Source organism: Elgaria multicarinata, chromosome 7, assembly GCF_023053635.1.
Source record: "Elgaria multicarinata webbii isolate HBS135686 ecotype San Diego chromosome 7, rElgMul1.1.pri, whole genome shotgun sequence".
Taxonomy (NCBI): Eukaryota; Metazoa; Chordata; class Lepidosauria; order Squamata; family Anguidae; genus Elgaria; species Elgaria multicarinata.
In genome coordinates, this window is record NC_086177.1 from 16,227,717 (window position 1) to 16,236,689 (window position 8,973).

The following is an 8,973-nucleotide window of genomic DNA, read 5'->3' on the forward strand; positions in this document are numbered from 1 at the left end:
CAGAGTCACCTCCCCACCACTGCCTTGGTCTCATGAAGGACCCCTCACTTAGAGCAAGGCAGTTGGGCTGGCCAGCTCTTGTCAGCATACCAGCCCCCAGAAATAAATAAACAGGGGGAAATCTGTAAAAAATAAAATAGAAATCAGGGGCAGGGAGCCTGGCAGGCACTAGGAGAGGTGTTCGTCAACCCCAACTTCAGAACATAGCTGCTACTCTCTTGTGCCTCTATTTTGCAGGGGAAGATTAGTAGCGGTGGGGAAGCTGACTTCTAGGAAAAATTGTCTTCCATTCCTGATTTTCTCTTTGAAGAACTCTGATTAGCTTCCAAGGAATGTTAGAGTCAAACTGGAATACAGTTTGAAAACAGTCATTGTAGGAATAGTAGATAGAAGAGCTGTCAGCAAGAAATCAAATCGACTATGTACAATTCTATCATGCAATTGTCTAGAACCAGTGAAACAAAGGTTTTTTTTTTTTTAGGATTAATCCCATGTGGCTAAAACATGGAGCAATAACCCCACCCAATGCCAACCCTAAATGGCGTCTTTGGCACTATTATGCATCAAGCAAGACAATTCTGGATTGCTGGAACACCAACATGAATATCTACTTCTTTGTTTCTTCACTAGTCAAAAGACTCTTTCTCACCCCGCCATGCTGGACATAAAAGTTAGGTGTGTTTGGATGTCATTTGGAACCCAGATTCTGTATTAGGCTTCACATGGGACATTTAGCTATTGTTCATGGGGAAATTACACAGCAAATTCCATTTCAGTTGACTTGTTCAGCCAAACAGTAAACATTCCTTTAGGATGTGAAGTACGTTGAGGCTGCAGTCCTATATACCCACTTGCCTGGAAGGAAGCTTCATTAAATTCATTGGTACTTACTTCTGAGCAGACATGCATAGGGCGGCAGTGTAAATTTGGGTAGAAGCATCATGACATTAGCTATGGAAAGAAAGGCAGAGTGGCAATACTTCCCTAATACCTGTACAACAGGCCTGCCCAACATGTGACCAACCAAGCTGAATGCAGCCCACTAGCCATGTGGCAGCCCACGGGGGTCTCAATAAAATGTCTGTGTTTTGCTGGCTGCTTGACAATCCCTGCAGAAATGAGGGGCTTATCTAACACCTGACAGACCACAACATATCTATAGATGCCTGTGTTTGGCTTGGTGGGTCACAATTTGGACAAGTCTGTTTTACAGTGAGGCTTTTTCACTGTCATGAGTGAGTTATATGCATGGGGCAAAGACATGGGAGGCGGCCAAGTGGTTCCACTACACTCTGGTTGTTTTTTTTGATGCCTCAAAGCAATAGAAAAAGCATCTGTCTTGTCTCCTCCTCACTCATTATAGTCCCTTTCATTCCAGAGTGATTAGCAAGCAACAGTATCCATTAACCTAATATTCCATTTTTACTGATCAACTCGATGACATCACTACTCCTAGCGTAACATCCATGAGACTAATTGTTATAAGACAGAAATTGTTTCCTCTCTCGCAGTATACTTCCGTGTCATATTTTGGGGCCGATCCATAAAAAATTTTTTTTTGCATGATTATCAGCTCAGCTATCAATCATTTCTGCTTGGGCAGAGCAGCACTTTCCCATTGTTATACAGGTTTCAGCTTTTTTAAGGTTGCCAAAGGATGAAATGCCTATGACATGGGTAGACAAAAGAGACACTTTTGTCTGATGGCGATATCTCTGGGAAGGTGGTGTAACCAAGCCACCGCCAGAGGAAGCTGAACTGAATGGAATCACTGATAGCAGCTTTGTCTTTCCTAAGTATAATTAATTGCATATGTAATACAAGCAACGTTTACTCAACAATTTTCCATGCTCTCTCCTTTTTTGATTTATTTTCACCTCGGCCTCACAATAGGTGGGGCATCCTGTACTGCAAGGGAGTATCTTCCATTTTTCACGAAAGACCCATTAGTCGCTTAGCTGAATGTGTACATTCTCGTTTTCCCATGGCGTAGCTCACTGTAGAAGAGAGTGCTTCCTTTGGACTCCTACTGAGAGAGTTGCATTGAACTTAGCGGTGATGAAAAGATGATTAATGAATCTCTAAAATGGCATGAAACACACTCGTTACTGGGGAAGGGGAGGGGACCTGCACAGTAAAATGTGGCATTCAAGAATTGTGGGCAAATGGTGTGTGAAATTGTTGACAAATTACCTTCATTAAAGTTTTCTAAATTGGTCACTTTCTCCATAATGTCAGTACTGCAACAGTGTGCGTAGAGTCCTGATAGAAAGGGCTTCTGTGAATGATAAGTGTCTCATAATGTAGCTACCCACTCTAAGAATGAGAAGGTGATAAAGTTATTATTATTATTGTTATTATTATTATTATTATTTATTACATATTTATATCCTTGGGGGAGCTAGGAGTGGTGACGGCCGACAGAAAGCTCTGGCGTAGGCTGGTCCATCAAGTCACGAAAAGTCAGAAGCGACTGAACGAATAAACAACAATAACAGCCTAAGCTTTCTGGGCAGTTTACAACTAAAACCATAAAATTTATTTATTTATTTATTTATTTACATTTATATACCGCCCCACAGCCGAAGCTCTCTGGGCGGTTTACAAATCCAGATTAAAACTTTAAAATCACTTTAAAACTTTTCCATTTCCATAACTCTGAAAAAAATATATGACCACAACAGTGTGTTTCTTCCAAAATAGAGGTGGGGTGTTGGCTTTCTAATACTAATTATTTCTGTCAGGCTTGATTCGTATACATTTCTCAAGTGACAGGGAGCTGATCAATATGAGGTTTTTACCAACACTGTAATGCGAAACCAACATGCCACTCACCCCAAACCGTATCCCTCATGCTAAATCTCCCACTACTTCTTCATGAATATATTTTTTAAAATAATAATTTGCAGTTGTTTAGCGGTATGTGTTTTGGTCTGTGCTAACTTTATGGTACTGTAACTTTTGTCCTGAGGAGATAGGAATGGCTTCAGTGGGGTGGCAGGGGGATATGTGGCACTGTGAGGAAAAAGCGTCCTGCATTGATCTCCTCAGTTTTCTGTTTGCCAGTGATGGGCACAAGATTGGGTATGCAGGTTTTTATTTTTTAAAAAAATATCTGCCAATGTGCACCTTGTTGTTTATTCGTTCAGTCGCTTCCGACTCTTCGTGACTTCATAGACCGCAGAAGTCTAAATCCAAATGCTGAGTGAGGAAAGTGTCTCGCAGCTTGGCACACATGGGCAGCCTTGGCAAAACAGCAGCAGCTTTGATAAATTATCAACCAGTTTCTCAACTGTTCTCCACCCCCTATCCCATAAATGGCTTATCTCACTGGCCTGGTTTATATGACCATGGAGAGGGTGGCTTATTCCCCCACTGCACTCACACGTGCCGGTCGCATTTTCATAATTACCCTAGGCATTGTGGCTTGTCGTGTCATGTGAACCCAGCCAGAACCCATGGGTTATTGTTGGGAAATGCTTTTGGGCATTGCTGGCTTCACGCCTTCAGAGGACAGCAACAGGTGGGGCACTGCAACCTCCCTCCTTCTCTCACCCATCCCCTTCTTCTCCACCATTATTTTTTTTCAGGAGAAGCTGTGAATGACAATGCGCTCTATTTCTAAATCTCTGTTTCTTCACACCATGGAAGGTGTGCATGAACTCAATAGATTTGTTTTTTAAAAAAAAGGAAATGGAAAGAGCTATTTCCCCCACAATTTCAGAGGCTTGTCATGTTCTCACATGGCAAATATGAATGACAGAACATGCATGACCTTTCCAATTCCTCCTGGTAATTAAAAGCAAATTAATAAAGCAAGATTTAAAGATAAGAGAAAGGCAAGGAAAACATCTTGACTTCAGTGATGTGAGATACTGAAATAATATGAAGCGGAACTTGTTGAAGAATTAAAGCACAAGTATTTATTTATTTATATCCTGCTTCACCCCCCCTTGCAAGGAATCCAAGGTAGCTTATATGATCCTCCTCCTTCTCTGCACTTTATCTTCATAACAACCTCGTGAGGTAGGTTAAGCTGAGAGTCAATGACTGGTCCAAAGTCACCCAGTGAGCTTTATAGCTGAGTGAAGACTAAAACCCCGATCTCCTGAGTCCCAGTGCAACACTCTAACCACTACTCCACACTGGTTCTCTACTTTGATGTTTCAACAAATAGGGACAATTACTTTTATACAGAGAGAACATTGTATAAAGCTTATTTAAACCGCGAGATGCTGTTTACAGCAACCCTCTAAGATAGAGGTGGGGAATCTATGGTCCTTCAGATTTTGGTGGCCGTAAAATGCCATCATTTGCTGGCGGAGCAAATGGGAGTTGGAGTCAACAACATCTGGAAGGCCACAAGTTCCTCATCCCTGCTCTAAGAACATAAGGAAGAGGATAGAATGAACCAAATCCCATTTTCCTGTATGTCTAAATTTAGGGGAAATGCATCATCCCCCCTACACGTAACAAAGATGACCTTGCAGAGTAATTCAGGAAGTAACAATCAGAGCTCACCAGCTCAAATGTATGGGCCATTCTTTAAATAAACATTCCTTCTAGAAAAGTTATTTCCTCTACATTAAGAATTCTGAATAAGACCTATGCAAGTTTTTCTAAATGTTATAGAGGGAAGGGGGTAATTACATATGTGGTTGCTGTTTTCAGTGGTAGCTATACAATTTGTATAACAGGTAGCTTTGGCCTTAGACTTCTGGAAAATATTACTCTTGTATCTTCTTAGATAGCATTCTTCGTTTGCTTCATTTTAGTCTCCAGACTACCTTTTGTAAAAGTATAGAGAAAATGAACATTCCGTTAAGGAAATTTAATTATTGCAAAACAGTGAATTAGTGAACTCCCTTCTCTTCCCACACATCTTTATTAATCGCCCAGTCAATTTAAGTTATAAAGACCCTCTAACAGATTTGCAAAATATGGGAGGGGAGACATATGCAAGTGATTTTAATGTGTATACTGGAGAAAGTGTGTACAGATGCCAAAAATGAAGCAATGCTACTATACTGTCCAGAAGCAACAGCCTGATTTCAATTAAGCCAGAAATTAGCCTTCTATTACAGCACTTGTAAACTATGGGAAATTGTTAGACATGCACTAATTGGGTTGGCCTTCTATCATGCCCCATGTGCAGAATACCCTGCTGCTAAGTCCTAGAATGAATCCCCTGGGCACAGAAGATGGAGGAGGCAAAACAAGAAGAGAGGAATGCTTTCCACACTGAGCAGATCTGCTGTGCGCAGTGAGCAGTGATTGTATCAGAACACTCCTCTTGCCAACTGCATTCTTCACAGGCCCAGATGATTGCAGTAATTTACTCCACCTTGTGTACAGAGAACAATAGAAATGATGATTTACTGTTATGCTTCTCAGCCATAGACTAGGGGAGAGATCTACAAACGTCTGGGCATAGTTCATAAAAGCGGGGCCAGATTAGAGAATCTGGGGACTATGAAAAGGTGGGGAGTTACCCTAACGAGGTACAGGTTAGAGGTTAAACCGTTTTAATGTTTTATTCTTGCTTATCTTATTGTAATGGAGACACTGTGGATAATTTAACAGTCTATAAATTCATTTGAACTTGATGTTTTAAACTTGTATTTTAAATTTGTATTTTTGCATTGCTGCTGTTTTTATCTTGGTTATGCTTTTATATTGTATTTTATATTAGGGTTTTATACTGTTGTTTTATACTTGAATTGTCTTAATTTTGTAAACCGCCCAGAGAGCTTCAGCTATTGGGCGGTATAGAAATGCAATAAATAAATAAATAAAAATAAATGTGGATAACAACACAATTCACGGAGAGTGATCTGATAGAACCTGTTTCAGAGTCTAATGCATTTTAGCCCCACATTTACATTATTATATTATCCAACTGTGTTGTTCTGTTAACACAAATGACTCTGCGCCAGCTGAAACTAAGGCCTTAGCTAGACCTAAGGATTATCCCAAGCAAATGGAGGGGTCGTCCCTGCTTACTCCCAGGATACCCTGTGTGGCATTTGGATGCACAGAGATGATCCCGGGATATAGGCCTGGTCTAGCCATGGCCATAGTTCTAAATTAGGTGCAAGAGGAGAATTCAACGATTGCATAAGTGCAGTTGTACAACCAGTTCTGCATTACAGTTGTGTAACCTGTTGTGCAACCGATTGCACTTTATACTTGCACAACCCATTGTGCAACTGCTTGTGCAACTGTTTGCACAAGCATAGTGTGCAGCTGCTGGTATAATGGAAAGGTTCAGCGGAGCTCTGCTAGTGGTATTTGAGTTTGCAGAATGACAGAGTTAGATACTGACCCAGTGGAGGCTGCGAGCTGTAATTTTGGTGGGGCTGTAAATCCATTCTGGATTAGAGCGAGAACCAGCAAGAACTCTAAAGGTGCTGAACCCATTTTGGGGATAGGGCTCAGCACTCTGGATAGCTCCTTTAGAGTTCTGGTTGGTTCTGTCTGAAACCTAGAATGGATTTAAAGCCCCACTGAAATGAGAGCAAATAGCCGCCACTGTACTGCCCTATACCCTAGAATGTACTTCATAATTGTTCTAGACATACGTACAAGTTCCTACGTACAGAATACATTTATGCAATGAGGGTGTGCTCTCAGAAAGTCTGGCACAGTAAGGAAAGTTACTGCCCTATGTACAGCAAGTTTATTTATTTATTTTATTACATTTAAATACCGCCCCATAGCCAAAGCTCTCTAGGTGGTTTACAAAAGTTTTAAACAATGAACATTAAAAACAGATATACAAAATTGAAAACCACCAAAAGTATGAAAAACAACAATATCCATTTAAAACAACTATTCTTGGGTCAGTTAAAAACTCAGCATATGTTGAGTTGTATATGTTAAATGCTGTTCAATGCCTGGGAGAAGAGAAAAGTCTTGACCTGGTGCCGAAAAGATAACAATGTTGGCGCCAGGCAAGCCTTGTCGGGGAGATCATTCCATAATTGGGGGGGGGGGGGGGGCTCCACTGAGAAGTCTCTCTCTCATTGCCATCCTCCAAGCTTCCCTTGGAATAGGCACTTGGAGGAGGACCTTAGATGTTGAGCGCAGTTGTGTTTCCTTTCTTGCAAGGTAGTTGTGCAGAAAATGACACCATCGGAAAACTTTTCAGGGCTTAGAAGAGTTACTGTGGAAGATGTTCTTGTGCTTTTTCCCATTCAAAGGTAGCCTGGTTGTCCATATTGATCTGTCAAAGTGGTAAGGAAGGTTTTGCCACACATTGGGTGCAGATGTGTAGTAGGTTGTGTGGTAGAATTGTAGCTGTAACCACCTGTAGTTCCATCTCTGAGGCCTAACTTTGATCTGGATGAGAGACCTGTTGGGAATCCTCTGCATGCTGTTCCCAACTCCTTGAAGAATGACAGGATACAACAAATAAAACAGCATAACCTGAAATAAATGTTGTAGTGGATTGTACAGGTATGGATTGTGGGATTTTAGTTAAAACTAGGGATGTCGGTCACTGGAAAATCTGCTTCTATTTTGGCTCAATGCAGCTCTGCGGAGTGTATGATTCACTTTGCTTCTGTGAGCTGAGCGGTGGGCTGTTCCCTGAACTCTGGGGATATTTTTTCACATTTTGGGGGAGAAGGTTCTGCCATATGGCACACATTCTGTCATAATTTGAGTTATTTGTACAAATTCATCTGCAATTTGCTCACGGACTGTCCAGCTGCTCACACAGCACATGGAAGAGGGGCAGCCAGCCAGCAGGGGTCCGGCAAGCAGCGTACGAGGCAGGCGACATTGAGTTCACCCATCCCTCTAAACCGTGGTACGATCTTATCGGTGTTTCAGAAGGACAGGGTCCTCTACATGGAAGTCTGTACGTGCAGTGCCCTGATTGGTGCAATCTTTTCCCCATTTTCTGTAGTGGAACAACCATGGCACTACTGCTTTAAATGGTTTATAAAGTTATTGACAACTGTTGGAGCCCATGACACATTCCACGTATTGTTTTCAAACCACTTTCAAAGTGTTGCATCCTGCTTGGTGTAGATCTGGCCCATGTGAATCAGGTTGTTGTGCTTAGGATTTGGAGGGCCCAATATACTTTTTGTATTCATGGTGTAGTAGAAAGGTACAGAGCTACATCTCTGCATCCAAGGAAATTAGATGCTGCCATCAAGTACATCTAAATTAGGTCATAGTATCCTCATACTGTACAGTCCTCCTGTGCATGTCTCCTCAGAAGTCCCACTGTCTTCCATGCAAGTGTGTTTAGGACTGCAGCCTTAAAATAAATTTCAGCAGTGACAAATGCTAATTTCCAGGAGTTATTTTCCATTAATGTGAAATTGTCTCAGTTTCCTTTCTCCAAGGGACTTAAAGAGTGTGTTGACAGGCTGCAACTATGGATATTTTGGCCCCAACACTACTGCAAAGATGTCAGGCCTTGAATAACAACATGTAACAGTCTGGTAGAGTTTAATTGAAATAACAGAAATTGCAGCAATGAAATATTTTGTGTTGGCTATACGTTTCCAAGAGGAAGATTTTGGTGGCCTGGCTCTTTATTGCATTATCTAGGAGAATGGTTTTTTAAACTTCCTTTTTACTGACTCACAGTGGGGGTTGGGGTGGTATCTGTAAAGACCAAATGGTGTGTGTGGGGGGGAAGAGGTAGGAGCCTTTACCTTACATGGAGATGAAAAAGTAGAATCTGTAACTGATTTTGTTTGATGTGGAATTCTCATAATTTCCCAGCATTGTTCTTTGTAAGATGTGTCGTTCCCGAACAAAGGCTTGTAAAATGCACAGCAGAAACTGAGCGTATGGACAGAGTCCTTCTCCTTTATATACATCAAACATAACCAGCTGTGTGTGAGTATGCAACCATATCTTTTATGCACACCATCCATGTGCGTGTGGTCGTTTTCGAATTTTCAGGAAGCATGAGCTGGCATATGTTTCCCTTTTGTTCTTTCACATTTT